A 17,726-nucleotide genomic window follows, 5' to 3' on the forward strand; every position below is an offset into this window, starting at 1 on the left:
TTCTTCTGTTGCTTAGCACTGAAGACAAGCCCTCACTTATTCTAAGGTGATGAGCCTCACCTCAGGATGAGAGACTGCAATGACATGTGATTTATTGATTAAGTTAAAATGTATCAATTCAGTGTCTATAAACTATTATCTCGCTTACTGGTGACCTGTGTTCCCAGATACAATCTCTCAGGCCATCTTCTCACACAATACACCAAAAAAGAGTACATTTGAAAATTTTTGATCCCCATCCACTTTAATCCTGACCATTGTACAAAATGCTGAATGTATGGTTTTGGCCTGAGAAAGAAGGCAAGGAGTTCTCTTGGAGAATATTATGGAAGGTACATTTTAAAAAATTGTGATCTATTTACAATTTATTTGAAACAAATAATGGAGATGTCATACTTATATCAATCTTCTAAAAAAACCTTCTGTAATATGGCTATATTTTGCAAATCTTTCTCACTACTTCCTTTATTCCAATTACCACATCAGAGAGGTTAGGTACTCAACTAAAATGATTGATAGATGTTTACATAATTGTTACAGTGGTGTATGCTTTAAAAATAAAGTATTGCAAAGTCTACCCTGCTCCCTTGTTGCACCATACACTTTTGAGCCAATGCAAAACTCTTCTACATATTCAGATGGATAGCTTGCTTTTAGTTCAACACATTTCAGTTTGTTGAAACATGTTGTTCTTTAAAAGAAGAAAGAAAGGCTCAACATTGTTACCTGGTTTCCCTAGAGAAAGTCAGGTATAGATATAATGTATGTGATTATTTACTATTTTGTTCAATATCTGGACACAGAGTATTATAACGAGTACCTAATGAAAGGACTGTGTTAGGGATGATCAGATATAGTCCAGCTTCTGATTTCAACTATAAAAGAAAGGAAGGTTTTTCTGCAATGATGACAAAGTTGAAGAGGCCTGTGAACAGAAATAACCAGTTCAAACTAAAATATAAAATACCCACTTGTCAAACTGTTGGGTAGAGAGAAGCATCATCTCTTAAATCTTATTAGCTAAAAGCTGGAAGTATACATGCATTCAAGAATGGGACTATAGGCATGATCCCAAAATTCTTCGGAATCATAATAAGCTCAAAACTCTAAAAATAAATATCTCTTTAAGCCAGATTGATTCTGGTCTTCAATTCTGAGTGGACAAGAAGTATAAAAGGAGATGAGAAGTGGAGAATGCTACCAGCTAACATCTTACCTCTGCAGCGGAGATCAACTCAGTGCCCCTTCTCAGGTCTACCTGCCCAGACCAGTTACAGATGAAGACTTCAAGTACTCCAGCCCTCCCCCCTTTTTTTCCTCCCTTGATTTTAAAGTCAAAGTTCATATCCAGTTTTCCTTCTACTTTTATGTTCTTTAGTCTCTTCTGAAAGCTTTTTCTCCCACTTACCTCTCAAAGGTTGGTGTTTCCAAGGACAAATTTCTTTGTTTACTTTGCTAGAGCAATTGATTCTGCTTCCATGACTAACACCTGCTGTTGTAGTAACTCAGAGCATGAGCTTTGGTGTTTTACTTGCCTGGGTTTAAATCTTGGCTCCAATGGATATTACTTGTGTGACCTCATAGGGTTACTGTGAAGATTAAATAAATTATTTGAAATATTCTTGGAACCATCCTTTTAATGTAATATATGCTTAATAAAATATTCGTTTCATGAAAAAATTTTAAGAAAGACTTAGTATGTATCAGAGTCCAGTTGGGGAAGGACACATGGAGACACTATAGAATATCATATACAGAAATAGTTCTGACTTTCACAATAATACCTCTATCAAGAGACAACTAATACTCCATTTAAATTTAAAGATAGAAGGGGGGAAATCCAAGACATGATAGGCAAGCAGGAAAATATTTTACAATGACTCATATGACTTACATGACTGTTCTGAGACTGGCTGTCTAAATATTGATGAACAATAGCTCTCACTGAGTTCTTTCTGTCTCTATAACCCTTGAACAATTCATTAATCTAGCTAATATTATTAGCAGTGGCAAAATGTCTATTTAAAGTCAATAATTAAATTAAACATTCTCCTTCCTATCCAATGAGCCACTGTAACTAGCAAATCAAGCAGATGTCTATATGCTTTTTTCAAAGAACTCTCAAATTTTCCTATATATAAACTCTGTGTGGGATCTGAACTTACACACACATACACACACATCTTAATTAAGCAAAAGGAAAGCCTTAGGTAACAATTGGTGAAATAGAACTTCAAGACTGTTTCCCCCTTTCCCTTTTAAGTTCCCATTTCTTAACCCTTCTGTCCCCAGCTAAGACCCTTTGTTTTCTGACTTCTCCCAATAGAGGTCTTCTCAGAACAGGATTTCTTTTGGTTTGTAGTTTACATCACTGGTGAGGCTTCAAATGTTATCTTCCAAAAACAAGGCTTTCAAATAAGGACATAGTACCAAGATGTCAGGGAGCAGTGTTCTTAAAATCACATCTTTTTCTAAGGCAAATATTTTTTAACAAGTGTGCAGAATTATCCAAGAACATATAAAAATACATATTCTGTATGCTCCACCATAGAGATTTTGATTCATTAGGTCTGAGGTTAGTCTCAGTGTTTCAAAAGTACACTAAAATTTGAGAACTAATAATTTAACTGTTAAGAGCATGGAGTTTATCATCAGCAGACATGGTTCTGCTTTATTCATTGTGTGATACTGGGCAAGTTAATCTCCATGATGAACATTTTGCTCATTTATATTATCAGAACAATAATACCTCCCTTATAGTGCTATTGTCATGATGACAAATGTCATCATTTGCCAATGATGACAAATCCCAAATCAGAACTCTTTTAGTTGTGAATGAATGAAAACCTCATTAGCTTACATAACTGAAAATTCTTGCATTAAGATCTGTCTTCAGGGTATACTTGATCTATAACTCAGTATGACCTTATTTTTCAGTCAACTTTTCTCATCTCTGACTTTTGCCATGTTGGCTTTATTCCCAGACTGACTATTCTTTTGTAATTACAATACAGGAGCAGAAACTGAAACCTGACATTTTTCTAGGTTCAAATTTCAGGGGGAAGAGTAAAAATTATTCCCTCCATAAATCTTCTATGCCAAGAATATGAGACCCTGACTACTGTTTATCTGGATTATTTCTCAGGGTTGTGTTCACAGCAAGCAGTCTTTAGTGATCAGGTAATATCTCTTTCAAAAACAAAGAGAAGGCTTGATATAAAGTGGTGGTTTCCCTAAGATTAGTGTCCCTCAGCTGTGTGACGAACTTACTGCTGAACAGCGTTCATCAAGGCTTATACTTCATTACCCCCATTAGAATGAGAGGGAAAAGGAGCTAATAGAAATCATGTTGCTTACTGGCTGCACAATGAATAATAGAGTCCCTTGTTTCTGACCCAGAAATCCTGTATCTTCTGCCAGCATCTAGAAAACACAGACTAGCTTACTGGCCTCTACATAGGGTAAACTCAAATTTCAGACACTAACATTTTCTACCACTGAACCCATTAACAAGGCCAGGAGACTGTGGTTGGCTGAGCCTGGGTGATATACTCTGCCCTTAGAGCTGGAAGTGTCAACTCTACTCAGAAGTAAGAGGGGCAGCAGAGCGGATCCCAAGATGAAAAGCGAGATACAATTACCCAAAGTAGATAATAATGAAATCATGTTTTCTGGAAGAAAAAAATTCTCATTTTGGCTTTTTATTTCCACTTAAAGAATTCCCTTTAACATTTCTTGTAATGCCAGTTTAGTGGTCATGAACTCCTTTATTTTTTGCTTGTCTGGGAAAATCTTGATCTCTCCAATTCTGAATGATAACCTTGCCAGGTAGAGTATTCTTGGTTGTAGGTTTTTCCCTTTCATCATGTTGAATATATTGTGCCACTCGCTTCTGGCCTGCAAAGTTTCTGTTGAAAAGTCTGCTCATAGTCTTACGGGCATTCCTTTGTATGTAACTTGTTTTTCTCTTTCTGCTTTTAAGATTCTCTCTTTATCTTTAACTTTTAACAATTTAATTATAATATGTCTTGGCGTGTGTCTCTTTGGGTTCATTTTGTTTGGGACTCTCTGTGTTTCCTGGACATGGATGTCCATTTCCTTTACCAGGTTAGGGAATTTTTCAGCCATTATTTCTTCAAATATGTTTTCTATCCCTTTTTCTCTCTTCTCTTTCTGGGACCCCAATTATTTAAATGTTAGTACATTTCATGTTCTCCCAAAGGTCCCTTATGCTATCTTTTCTTTTAAATTATTTTTTCTTTTTGATCTTCCAATTGGGTGATTTACACTATCCTGTCTTCCTGATTGCTGATCCTTTATTCTGCATTGCCTGATCTGCTGCTTATTCCTTCCAGTGTATTTTTTCATTTCAATATTATATCTTTCAGTTCTGATGTCCTTTTTTTATAATTTTTATCTTTTTGTTGAAGTTCTCACTGAGTTTGTCCACTTGTTCACAGAGTTTGATGAATATTTTTATTACTATTACTTTGAACTCTTTATTTAGTAGACAGCTTACTTCAGTTTCATTTAGTTCTTTTTCTGGGTTTTTATCCTGTTTTTTTTTTTTTGTTTGTTTTGTATGTGTGTGCTTAACATATTATTTTCTCTCCTCATTTTACCTGTTTGTTTCTATGTATTAGGTAGGTCAGGTAAATCTCCTGGTCTTGAAAAGTTGACCTTATTTAGAAGGTGTCTGATGGAGCCCAGTGGTGGAATCCCTCTTGTCACCAGAGCCAGGTGCTCCAGAAGTGTTCCCTGGGTGGACTAGTGTGGCCTCCTGTTGTGGCTGGGCCACAACTTTTATGGACACACTGGCAGGTAAGGCTGGTCCCTGGCCCAGTGGCTCTGAGACCTGGCCACAAATGTCACAGGCTCACTGGTGTTCAGGGCAAGCCTGTGGTGTGGTTGGCTGTGAGGTCCAACCACTTTGTTGCAGACATATTGCTGTGTGCTGGTGCCAACTGAGGCTTCCCACTGGATTTGGCAGGGCAAGAGCCACTTTGGAGGAGTTCTAGACTGGGTCAGTCCTCAGGGAAATGCCAGGGTGGGGTGAACAGTGTTAGCAATGTTAATGGAGAGTATCAGAAATGGCACCTGCCAGTGTCAGACCAGCTAGGTTAAAGAAAGGGAGGAAAAAATGGTGTCCTCCAGCACCTCTGATTGAGGAGAAAGTTCCAACAGATCCCTGTCCCTCTAGCACACACCCTAAAATTAGTCAATGTATCACCTTCACATAACACTTATGTGCTTTTCAAACTGCTACCTCTGTGCTAGGACTCAGAAAGAGTACAACCTGGGTTTCCTACAGCCCACTGGCTGTCCCAGATGTGTGCCCTGCTGGTTTTGAAAGCCAGATGTTATAAGGGCTCCTTTTCCTGGTGCAGGTCCCCCAGGCTAGGACTCAGACCCCTCATACTTCAGGCACAACTTCTGCAGTTGTGATATACCTCTCACTTGTGAGTCACCTCATGGGAAGTGGAGGGTAAGGTGGGTCGTGACTAGACTTAGTCTCTACCCCTCCTACTCATTTCAATGTGGCTTTTTCTTAAAACTGTAGTTGTAGGTAATCTATTCTGCTAGTCTTCAAGTTGTTCTCGGAGAAAGCTGTTCCACATGTAGTTGTAGTTTTGATGTCAATAAGAGGAAATGAGATGAGGATCTCCCTTCCTCGCCATCTTGAACTTGAAACCTTGCTCTTGAATGCCAATTTAGCTTGTTTGTTAAATGTCATTCCTTGTGGTTGGTGCACTGACCCCACAACAAATGTGTCTCTAGATGGGATCACAGAGTCTCTGCCCTTCTTCATTTCTTTAAATGTAAGCACATGTGAAAGTTGAGCAAAATACATTTTTATTCATGTAATATATTTTTATAGGATAAAAAATACTAGTGATATTTATCTAGAAAATTCAAAGTGCCTCACAAATATTACTAAAAGATTTCATATGACTTCAAGAAAATTAATCACTCTGCATCATATTCTACATCTTTAAAATGAGAGAATAATTAGATATCAATTCAGGTTAGTAACAATTTATAAAATTCCTATAAGATTAATGACATTGTTTGAAAGGAAGAAAATTTTCCCTTTTGTGACAGCATGGATCGACTTGGAGGACATTAAGCTAAGTGAAATAAGCCAGTCAGAGAAAGAAAAGTACCACATGATTTCAATCATATGTGGAATTTAATGAACAAACTGAACTACCAAGCACAATAGAGACAAGCTTATAGATAGAGAGCAGGTGGACAGCTCGGGCAAGAGGGGTGGGGGTAGAGAGGTTGGGGGTGGGGGGTGGGATTGAGCAAAAGAAAAGGAAAAAAGAGAGAGAACTCATGAACATGGACAACAGTGTGATGATTGTGGGGGTGAAGGAGGATGGGTGGAGGTGGTAGAGGGCATAGAGTAGATAAAGGGTGATAGAAAATAAAATTATATTTAAAAATGCATTTTAAAATAAGGTGAAAAAGGCATTTTAATGTTATACACAACACATAGTTAAGATAACATTGAGATTAGGCACATATATGTACAAAGCATAAAGTGATATACAAAGGTTTGGTTAGGCCAGCTCTGAAGTTACATTTTATCATCAGCAAAACTTGGGGAAAAGTTTGCTTTAATACAGTTTTAAGTGATAGAAATAAGAAATCCCATCGCAGCCAGAGATAGATCTAATTATTAATAAAATAATATTCAAATGTTTCCTTGTGTTTTACTGTGGCTTAAAAACATATTTGTGCCACATATTTGGGGTTTGAAATACCATTGTGAAGATAACCAACTCCTATGAATTAGACTGACAGCTCCCCTCAGATTTCTAGCATTTATATAAAACTGTCAGTAACCAGAGTTTAAAATATAGCAGCAGGGTAGGCAGGTAAAGAAACAGAAGTAACATTTATTCAATACTTACTTTATAAGGGATACATTTTTCTAGATGCTTTAAATGCATATCTCATTTCAAGGAATCTTCCCCAAGATTCCTATGAACTAGAAAACTGTATTTCTTTTACAAGCAAGGAAAGAGATAAGGGGGAAACCCCCCAAAATTCGTTTATCATGTTAAAGGTGGTAGTTGACAGAACCAGGACAAAAAAATCAGACCTATTGAATCCAAGAACCATGATCCTTTTATTGTATCAGTTAAAGTTCTTTTAAATGACACTCAGATTCCATCCCACAAATGTCTTAGAAATGGAAGAAGTTTGATATTGCCTCAAGTTTTACCAATCAGTGACCAAATCCAAAATGTCAAAATGTGTCACTCTACTTGTGGTCTGGACCTAAAGGGGAATAAAGTTAATTATTGCTAAATACTAAAAAAGCTATAATATTTCCCACAGAGATGATCAGGTTGCCTAAGAGAAACACCAGTTTCACCTTTAAGTCAAATGCACCTGTGTCAAGAACTCCATTAATACATCTAAGGCCACACTATACCTGCTTCTTCCTGTAAAGAGGAAGATGCCATAGCAAAGTGATTAAGTAGGTGGGTGGGATCAGGAATCAGAATGCATGGTTTCAAATCCTGGCTTTGATAATCACTGGCTCTGTCACCATAGGGGTTATCTATCCACCCATGCCTCAGACCTCTTAACTGAAAAATAAGAATAAAAATAACTTCTGCCCCATAATGTTAGCAAAGTGACACATAAGTCCTTTCAGTTCTTTTACGTACTTTAATATTCCTTTTCATTTACATAACTATCGTGGACATAGCAATAGCCCAAGAACACTGAAAACCAGAAAGTTTCTTTTTCACTTATGAAGATACAGTAAACATTTTCCAATGGTTAGGCATTAAATAATTAGGAAATATTAAAGTAATTATCAGGGACTACAACTTTAATGGCCATTAGAATAGGAGAAAAACCCAGAGTTCTAGACAAGCAGCATTCATTCAGTCCTACAATAAACAGCTTCTAGAACATTAGTAACTAGTTGGGATTTCTTCCCTCTTTATTTAAACTAGTAAGTTATTCTGCTGGAACAATAATGTAAAGTAATTGAAAAGCATTAAACCAAATCTTTTTATCTAAGTTTCCAATAAAAGATCATATCACTTATCAGGATCCCAATTAATAGAATTCACTGAATTATTTAAGTGAATAGAATATAGTTAAGGAAATATGAGAAAATCAGAAAAAAAATCACCCTTTCCAAATCATGAAAACAGATATTATAAAACTATAAAATAATAATTATTTTTTTTTTTATAAATTCTTCTTGTAAATTATCTCACTGAATCTATGAACAGAAGGAGTAGCATGCAAAGCAAAGAGGTAAATATGTGAAGCACAGTTTCAAACAGCTGTGGACATTTTAAGCTGGGGGCTGGCAAATATTTCTTTTAAATGAGTGCTGTCTCACCTGCAGCTTTGTCTCTCATCTCATTTGCAAACCAAGGCTGGGTCTGTAAGAATAAAGTAATGACTAATTGATTCCTCTGAGGGTTCATTCTCCTATGGCTCTGGCTTCTCCAAAGTGAGAACCTCTAGAATCATCACAGCCAACATCAGGTTGCATTCTATTTCCAAAATGAAATCACACTGACTCCACCCTAAATTGAATATATATTTAAAATTTTCTGAAGAAAAAAAGAGCACAAAACAAGGGGAAGAATTTGGAAAGCTAAATAATTGATTCTTGCAAAGATGGTGAGCTGCAATGAGGAGGCTAAGAGGTCAACCAGGATTTGTTTGGGCAAGACCCTGTTCTTACTCTCTCTTCCTAAAGCACAGATGGCAGGAATCTGATTTCCCAGTAGTTTACCATTAGTTTATAAATTCCATAAGGGCCATTTGTCTTTGATTTCTCAGTGTCTAGCCTGCCATCTAACATGGTTGAAAGGGAGTAGTACACAGTAGGTAGGAGCAGGAACCGTGGAGCTCAACCACTCAATAGCGATGTGACCTCAGGTAAATGATTTCATATCTGCACTTTAGTTTTGGTTTCCTCATCTGTAAAATGGGGAAAATAACAGTACCTGCATCATGGAGCTGTTAGGAAGATTAAATAAGTTAGTATTGTAAAGTACATAGAACAATACTTGGCACATGGTAAGTTTCCAAAACACTGAGCTAACTATCATTACACTACATTGATGGATTTATTAATACAAGGCAAAGCCTTGATTTTGGTATTGAGGCCATTGCTTACCTGTCCTGTTTCTCTTTCCCTGTTTTGGTCTTCTGGAGTCTTCGCTGCATGAGCAACTGACCCTCATGTTAAACTAATTTTTCTACAGTACAATTTATTAATAACTTGAATTACGAATTGCTTAATTTTTATTGTGTTGGCTTTTTAATGGCAGAGAACAACTGTTTCCTAACTTGGCAGCACATCAAACAAACTAGTAAGTCTTTTAAAAACAGACTCCTCATGGCCAGCTTAAGAAACGCTTGAAAAAAAGACCCAGGCCCTGACTGGGAAGCTCAGTTGGTTTGAGTGTCATCTCATATACCAAATGGTTGTGTGTTCGATTCCCGGTTGGGGCACATGCCTAGGTTGCAGGTTCGGTCCTTGGTCGGGGAGTGAACAGGAGGCAACTGATTGATGTTCCTCTCTCACATACATGTTTCTCTCTTTTCTTTCTAAAATCAATAAAAACATATCCTTGGATGAGGATTTTAAGAAAGAGAAAAAAAAAGAGAAAGAAAATAAAACTCTGGCATTATGTACAAACAGGGTTTCCACGGGATACTGATGCAGGTGGTTTCACTAATTGCTATTTGGGGAACCTCAGCTATAGATTTAAAAGATTTCACAAAGGAGAGTACTGCATTTCTGCCAAAGGAATTTTGGTTGCTGTGATTAGTCTATTAGTGGTGGAGGTTTTTGTTTAGTTTAGGTTCGTGGCACCTTCTTTGGCCTTTCAAATTGCACCACGCCATCTAGAGTCGCCTGGAATCCCAATGGCTCCCTAGAAGACTTCTGTAAATCTCCCAAATATAGGACTGTTGTTGCCAACCCATCCTTAACTGTTATTATTTTCAAGGGCAATGGAAAATACTTATTCTGACATTTTTCCTCTTTGATATTCTTCCTGCAAACACTTCTATCCAGGGAACCCAGACTTTGTAAATGTTTAAGCTTCTGTAACTTTCCTTTCCATATTCTTTAATTCTCCTTTGGGTCTTGGTTCATGTTCTATCAGTTATTTAAAATTAATAGTATATGTACCCCTGTGTTTATTGAAGCATTATTTACAATAGCCAATATTTGGAAGCAGCCCAAGTGCCATCAGTAGATGAGTAAATAAAAAGGCTGTGGTACATTTACACAATGGAATACTACTCAGCCATAAAAAGAAAAAAAAAATCTTACCTTTATCGACAGCATGGATGGATCTAGAGGATATTATGCTAAGTGAAATAAACCAGTCAGAAAAAGACTAATGCCATATGATTTCACTTATATGTGGAATCAAATGAACAAAATAAAGAAGCAAACAAAATGGAAATAGACACAGAGAATAGGTTTACAGCTGTCAGAGAGGAGAGGCTGTAAATAGGTAAAGGGATTAAGCAAAAAAAACAAAACTCTAATAGACACAGACCTCAGTATGGTGAAAGAAAGGGGGATGGGGGCAAGTAGAAGAGTGGAAATGAGGGATAAATGGTGATAGAGAAGAACTGGGTTTTGGTTGGTGAGCACACAATGTGGTATACAAATAATGTATTATAAAATTGTACACTTGGAACCTACATAACTTTATTAACCAATTAACCCCAATAAATTCAATAAAATATTTTAAAAATAAAATAAGATGAGTTTACATTAATTATCAAAATAAATAAAGAAAATTAAATAAAGAATTTATAACATGCTTAACCTTAACCTCTTCCTTGGGATCTTTTTCTAGTTATCTCATGTGATTATCATATCCAATATACAAGTCAAATTTGCAAAATGCTTTGAGACTCCTGAGAAAAAGGAGACTTTCTTTCTTGGATGTTTTAGTTCATTAACCATTACAAGTACTAGAGAATATGCTGCGGTCTGAGGAAATTGTGACTGTTACCAGGAGATTAGTATGGTGATGATGACGGTGACCGTTATCTCGATCACTTTTATTATGACCTTCTGGCTATCCACCTGCAGTTGAAGCAGCTAAAAGGAGTGGTTTATTAGTGTTCATATGAGAAATCATAAAGTCTCACTGGATAGTTAAAGCCGTGATAAAAAGAACGAAATGGAAGTCTAATGACTTGGGGGGAAAAATCAAGTAACAGATATGACTATAAAGGGAGCGTGTAGGGTCTATGCTTAATATATCAAAACAGTATTTGGCCCATGTTTAAAAGTACCATAGCTCAACATTCATGAATAGCTTGAATAAATATAGTGTTTCATCTGTTTCCAATAAACTGCATGAAACGAGAAAAATAAACAATGACCAATCATGTGAACAACATTCTGCAAAGGTTTCTCTATAGGAAAGCCTTTGTCTTTTTTTTGGTCAAAAGTATTAGAGAGGAAAAACCAATGTTTAAGAGCCCAATTCCACTTAATTTATTTCTCATAGTCTTTAGTAATACATAATAAAAATTCTTAGTACTGAAAACATTTTTTTTTTTTTTTTTTTTTTACAAAAGTCACATCTATTTACTCCCATTTACTATCACATCTTATCAGTTCTTGAAGATTTCAACTGAGTTAGAAAATATGTACTTTAATATCATATCTAGTAAGTTAAAAACTCAAATAATATTCTTGAAAATCAAAGGTTAATGTTAACTTGACTTCATAAATAGCCTGGTTCTGAATCTTTGTTTCAGTTGCTTGTCCCCAACAATGTTTTATTCTTTTACAAAAATGACAGATTTTAGATGCAAATTCACAGTGTAGATTCTTGTATTAATATCTTGCTTGAAAGGATTCGTTTTATTTCATTATGGGAATAATGCACTGTATGTGGATTAACATCCCTAGACAAGTATATTGGTTAAGAATACTTTCCACAATAGAAATATTATGAGAAAAATTTCCTTTAAAATGTGTTTTTCTTTTAAATTGGGATTTGCTTTTTATGAAACCAGCATGAGTCATCATTCATATTGGCCAAGGAAGGGCACCCTTTGTTCTTTGGGACAGAATATCATTCATTTTGTTTCATAGTATAAATAAATATTCCCATAGTCAGCAATTCTTTGGCATGAGAATGAGAAGATATTGAGAAATATACACTGATTTCACATATTAAGAGAGATACTTGGCAGCACCTAGTGTTGTTATATTTATTAAGCAAATTCCTTGAAGGAGCTGATTTTTTACAAAGGCACTTGAGTCCTTAGGTTTTCATAAAAACTGCTCTAAATTTCATAATTGTATAATGAATGGTTTTTTAGTTGATTTACTCTTTGGTTGAAAAATAACTAAATTAGCCCTAGCTGGTTTTCTCAGTGGTTAAAGCGTCAGAGCGGACTGAAGGGTCCCAGGTTCAAATCTAACCAGGAGCATGTGCCTTGGTTGCAGGCTCAATCCCTGGCCCTAGTGGGTGGACGAACAAGCAGGAGGTAACCAATAGATGTGTCTCTCTCACATCGATATTTCTCTCTCTCTCTCTCTCTCTCTCTCTCTCTCTCTCTCAACCTCTCCCTCTCTCCTTTCCACTCTCTCAGAAGAGCAATGGGAAAAATATACTCTGGTGAGAATTAAAAAATTTTTTTAAAAAAGAAAGAAAAATAACTAAATTAAAAACTTACCCAAGTTTTCTAGATTCCTATTCCAGAATTTGTTTTCCACCTCAGTGTCCAGGGTTCAAGAAAATCATTTATTATAGTTACAAATGAAAGAAAGTATTAGCATAATTTATGAAATAATATAACTTTCTTTGCTCTAAATAATGCCATTGGAAATAATACACAATTGTATTTAAATAAATCTTAATATTTTTAAATTTAAATCTTAACATTTAAATTTTAAACTGAGGCGGATAAAATCATTCTTGTTGCATATTTGTATTTTAAAATTAACTACTGTCACTGTCTTTGAAAAAGCTTTTCTTATTTTGAGTGGGTGTTGACTATAAAACATTAGTATTACAGTTCCTAGGTTAGTATTTGAAAACAGAGATTGAAGTAAATGCAGTAGTTTCTAAACTTTATTGAATTATTTCATGGATGAGTGGAGAAATTTCCACCCATATGTCATCAAATATTTTTCAATGAAGTTAGAATTGTTAATTAACAGTTGTTACTGTGTAAACCAAGGTTAATTTCCTTATTCACATAAGAAATATTTTTAATTGCCTATAACCTAGAAAAGACAGACAAGTTCCTTACTTTCATAGAATTCACATTCTCGTGGGTTGAGGCAAACAATAAACAAATAACTATGAATATATTAAGAGCGATAGTGAACCTAGGACAAGGTGACGTGAGTTGGTGTTTCTGAAAGACTTGAGTTGTCAGAAAATGCCTTTTAGAGGAGTGAGCTTAAAGTAAGATAAATGCCAGAGAGGAGACTGTCCTGGGAAGATAGAGAAGGGGCATTCCAGGATGAGAACCTAACATGGGAATGATGTTTTCCAGGAATAAACTGGAGACTGAGCAGAGAGGAGGATCGGGAAAGAGAAATGGCCAGTGCGGAAGGACAATCAAGAGAAGAAAGTGTTTCTATAAAGAGAAATGGTCGACTGTTCACAGGCTTACGAGAAATCTAGCAAGATAAGGACAGTCATGCGACCATTAAATTTGGCAGGATGTAGGTTCTTGCTGGCCTACGTAGTTTCAGAGAAATAGGAAGGGAAAGGCCCATTTGGAGTGGGCTGAGGAAGGAAAGAAATGGAGAGGAAATGGAGATAGCAACTTCAGTCAACAGTTTTGAAAAGTTTGTCTCCAAAAGAGATCCGAGAAATATGGCAGGAGCTGAAGGAAGGAATCAAGAGAATATGTTCATACTAGTGGGAAAAATTAAGTTCAGAGAGGTAAATTGATGAAGGAAACGGATGAATATTTCAGAAGAGAGTCCTAGGGTAGGAAAAGCATGGCCTTGAGAGCATGCGCCCAAGTCCTGGTTTGGGAGAAAGCAGGCATGAGGCATCTCTTATCATGGAAGGCTTGAGCTAGCGGATGAACAGAAGGTGCTATGCATCTTGGAGGAGTTATACAAACTGTAACATAGTCTCATAGTGGAGCATGGAAAACAAGCATATATTGGAGTATAAAGATAATCAGTATCGAGTATCCAGGAAGAATTTGTGGTCATGAGCTTGAATTGGATTCAGTCAGGAGATGTGCTTTACTCCAGACTTGTTCAGCTGCTGATGTGAAATCTGAGATAGTACGATAACCAGAGTTAGAGGTTTTTTTGGAGGAAAGTAAAATAGAGGACAAAAAGGGCAAGTACATAGATATAATGATATAATATAAAAATATCAGCTAAATAAGGAAAAAATGGAGATCATGAAGGACCCAGAGTAAAGACTGATAATTTAGGGAACTTGGTATGATCAATGCACAACTGGAGTGGGAATGAGAGACAATGATGGGCAGGAAGATTGAAGAACCAGTTACAGAAAATTGTGAGAGCAGGACAGATATCAGTGATAATGAGGTCAAGGGCATGCCAGCGGGAGTGGATAGCTATGGCAAGGTAGGGGAGAAGAGCACTGAAGGTGAGGAAGATCAGGGAACTATGAGGCCATGTAAGGAAGGGGCTTTTCATAAGGATATTAAAGTCACTAATAAAAATGATAGATATTGGAGTAGAGAAGACGACAGGTTCACATACTGAAATCTATGCATAAAAGGACGGGACCAGGAGGCTAGGAGATGCCAGCTACAAGAAAATGGTCCTGCCTGACATGAATTGCAGAGGTGTCTGAAAGTTTCAAGGGGAAGGATGTGCTAGCCAGCAGTGCAAAGAGAACAGACACCAACCTCATTATCAAACCCCAGGGCTTATCTGTAGTAATGACCAAGTTATTCTCTTTACATCTAAATACGAGGTACTGCGTGGACAACTCAACATCTGCTCCATCAATGGTCATAGCTAGAAAGGGGTAGGATTCATTGGAGTTAACCCTCAGGTTTCATTTATATTCTATTACACCAAGATATTTAACCTCATTCACTCACAGAGGCACCCCGGAGAGTAATTAGCTATCATACATAAAGTATTTACAATGATAATAGATTCAATTCCATTACTCATTTTAAAATTTGCATTGTATGGAATAAACTTTGACACCTTAGGATATTGCACTGGAGGGGGATGGAGAATTGTGATAGAATGACTAGAAAATATAAGACTAGAAAGCAGCTATATTCTCAGAGGTAATAAGATTGCATGCTTACACTTTCCTTTCCCCTCTCAAACTGCAAACATAATTTAACACTAAAGAACAAACCTTCCCTCTGGCTGCGTGGAGCTAAAAGTGCAATGTAATCAGCATAACTGGGGTAGAGTTTACAGGAACAAACTTATAATCTGCACCTTTTCCAGATCTTTTGACAAATGTATTGACCTGTTGATACACTATGATAGATCTTTCCTATCTGTTTTTATATATATAATGTGTCTCACAGGGGGATAAGCAGAAAACATATGATACAACACAACTGCTTGTTTTTTCATTTCTCGTCATGATTACTTGACTTACAAATGACATATGATCCAAACCAGTAACATATGTCTGTTCCTGACAGGACATTTTTCATCTTTCCAGTCTGGGTTACATTTTCAGCAGCAGGTGTTGTGAATTTAAGTGAAGTGAAACAGGCTTCTAAATTCACTTCTCAGGTCAACATACTTGAGGGTATTTCACGGGACCATAAATAAAAGGAGCAGTTTTGCCTTTCTAATTTCCAAAGTTTCCCTAAAGCATGGAAGTCTTTAGCTTACTTTTAAACTTTATAAGCCTGGCTAAATCATTTTCATGTAGTGTTTCTTCTTTGGAGCAGAGGCTGGTTACCCTGGCCACCTTTCCTGTCCTCTGCTCCACCCCTTTTCTCTGCACACCTTTGACCTTGTTGGGTCCCAGAAGTGTGGGAGCAAGTCTGGTACAGCAAATGAATGTTCACACCTCCACACCTCTCCTGATGCCTGGAATGCCCTTAGCTTCTTCACCCACTTGCAATATTTCAATACTCCCTTCAAGATTCAGGTAAAGCTTCACCTGCTATATGAAGTCTTCCCAGTCGGCCCCATTTACTCTCTCAGTTAGTCATCCCCTCTCCATTCCTTCTATGTGCATTTGAACATGCATCAGTAATTGTTAGGGTGGCCTTATATTGTATTGTTCAAACCAGGGCACTTTTGCATTGTTTTTAATTACACTGGGACATCAGGTACAAACAGTGACTGTCCTGGCTAACTAGGATATGTGGTCACTCTACTTACAGCGCTGATGGCATTGTATTATGGAACCAGCCACTTCCTGCAAGTGAACTGTGAAGGAAAAGCTGTTTTGTACCTTGTGCAATGGCTAGTGGTATTTAAATATTTAGTGAATATCTACACTTTACTATTACCTTTCTTCTAGTAAAGGTGTCATTAGGTAATCACCTTACCCCACTCTTTGTATGCTTCCGACACCCACCTATGTCATTTGGGTGGAGCTGACCCCCCTCCCCTTTGTCGTCTGTTTTTAAGGACATGACTCAGATTCCACTGATTAAAGTAATACAAGTCACTGGTCAGCCTTCATCAGCCTGCGATTGGTGAAGATCTGCACAAGGGCTGCACAGGCTGAGTCATGTTAGAGCCAATTTTGTTCCATCTGTGGGGAAGGGGAAGCTCACTTTCCACTTTGGTAGCTGTACTGTGAGCCTGGAACTGCCGGGGAACCCTTCATGTCCAAGGAGAGCTATTCATGAGAATGAAGTGGACACTGAAGAAACCACTAGAGACTTTTTCTTCAGTGTGGCCTGAAGCTAGATTTTTTTTAACCCCAAACTTCTGAGTTATATGAACTCATAAATTCCCCTTTTCCTGAAGTCAGTTTGAATTGTGTTTCTGTCCTTTGTAGAAAAAAAGATTCTCCTTTTCCTGACTGATGAGTACAGGGCCATAGGAAGTGCCCAGTGAGTCCTGAGTGAGTGGGTTGAGTGAATGAAGTAGTTACTGGTGGGCAGTCTCAGGACTGTGAATGATGTTCCACCCTAGTGGTGCTTCCTTCAGGGAGAGCCCCTGGGGCAGTCAACACATGATCTCATTTTTGTTTTGTTTCTTTGTTTTTCTATTTTATAGGCACTTTTGCCATCAGTGACTTGATAGTAATTTGGGGAGAGCTGGTGAGGTAAAAGGAGGTGTTTCTTCCAGCTATTGCTTATAAAAGTAACTGGAGATTGGACATACACTGACAAGGCAAAAACCATCTTCTCCCCAACCTTTCTCTCCCTACCTCCCTACTTTCACAGACAGAGGAACCTTGTCCAAGCACACATACACTTCAGAATGCCAGCTTGGTCTTACTTGTCCAATAAACACTGCTCTCACATGTCCTCTCATCTAAGAGGCCTTGTATAAAAATATATGGAAAAAATATATTTAGAGATCTCAGATACAGAGGCCTATGAAACATTTTATGGTAGGGAAGGGTGTGGATATTGTTATTATATGGGCAGCTCAGGAGACTCCATTGTACTCAGCACCACAGTGAACACAAACTAGCTGGGCAGTTTAATCTGGATTCCAGGGGAAGTGGGCCGGTGCGGAGCTGCCTGACAAAATTTGACTTGAGAATCCAGATTTCAAATGTATCTTTCAGAGG

This window comes from Miniopterus natalensis, chromosome 1, assembly GCF_054644295.1.
Source record: "Miniopterus natalensis isolate mMinNat1 chromosome 1, mMinNat1.hap1, whole genome shotgun sequence".
Classification (NCBI taxonomy): Eukaryota; Metazoa; Chordata; class Mammalia; order Chiroptera; family Miniopteridae; genus Miniopterus; species Miniopterus natalensis.